Raw genomic sequence first — 1,320 nt, 5'->3', positions numbered from 1 at the left:
TCTTAAAACAACAAAATTTATGTACAATAAAAAACAAATAAAATGAAAGGCGATGGAAAGAAGAAAAAATCTTATTTCTGCGCCTTTTTCTCAAAAAATACAATTTAAACAATGATCTACAAACAAAAAACAACCTCAAATCCTTATTAAATATTCTTTCGTATGAATACACATTACATTGTTTCATATTTCTTTAACAAGATGACCTTTATCATTCATATAAATATTGATCTGGTATTTTCGACGTCACTCTCCAGATTGTTCCATAGTCTTATTCCTTGTATTGAAGTACATCACTCCCTCAAACTAGTTTGAAATCCAGTTTTCACAAACATCTCAACCCACTTCAGATTATAACAACTTTCTCTCTTAACAAAATTTAATTGAATGTTTAAAGGTAATATACATTTGTGAGCCTTGTACATAACCTGTAAAATATTATAATCAACCAACTCCTTGAACTTCAATAATTTCAACTGATAAAACAATATATTTGATGGGTGACTGTAGTGTTTTCTAGTAATAATTCTTACAGCTCTTTACTGTAAAACAAAAATAGGGTTTAWAATTGTTTTAGCATGCTTTCCCCCAGACTTCAATGCAATAAATCAAACGCTTCATGCAGCACAAATAGTTTTTTTTTAACCATTTAACTAACCTTTTTATCCACAAACATATACAGGTACTTCTATAAACAATATTTGTTATTAGTTTACTAAGAAGTTATTACAAGATAGTTTAGCTTGTTTTTCTCTGTTCATGTGTGGTTTCCTCTGGTTCCTACAGTCTACATTGTGGGTTGTTGGTTCTGTTTGGGCAGTGGTGGRCACAGCTACCCTAAAGCACTAATAGGGCAACTAATTTCTTGATTAGTGCTTTAGGGCTTTTGCTATTTTTTAAATTCATTAGTGGATTAGCACTTGYTAAATTTAGAAGCACTAACTGAAGTCTTTAAATGTTAGTGATCAACATTAATGTTAACAGCTGAYGGTGAAAGCTCACTCATTTTGTTCATATGTGTGTCACATCTACAAGGTCACATGTCAAACTAAAGGCCCGCGGGCCAAATGTGGCCTACAGGTAGGGCACCAAGTGACAACATTCTGCACACAGTAAATATTGTCTCATGTTGACTGAAGGATGTTTATGTGTCTACTGGATTATATTAGTGCTTTAGAATTAGCTTTTGCTAAAATTTTCAGTGCGTTAGTGTTTTAGAATTAGGGGACCTATGTGAGTTAGTGCTTTAGAGCAGTGGTTCCCAAACTTTTTATCTTCTGACCCACAAAATATTCATGGCAAAAACTTGTGACCCCAAAT

This window comes from Austrofundulus limnaeus, unplaced genomic scaffold (assembly GCF_001266775.1).
Source record: "Austrofundulus limnaeus strain Quisiro unplaced genomic scaffold, Austrofundulus_limnaeus-1.0 Scaffold70, whole genome shotgun sequence".
NCBI lineage: Eukaryota > Metazoa > Chordata > Actinopteri > Cyprinodontiformes > Rivulidae > Austrofundulus > Austrofundulus limnaeus.
Note: the sequence above shows the minus strand (reverse complement) of the source record.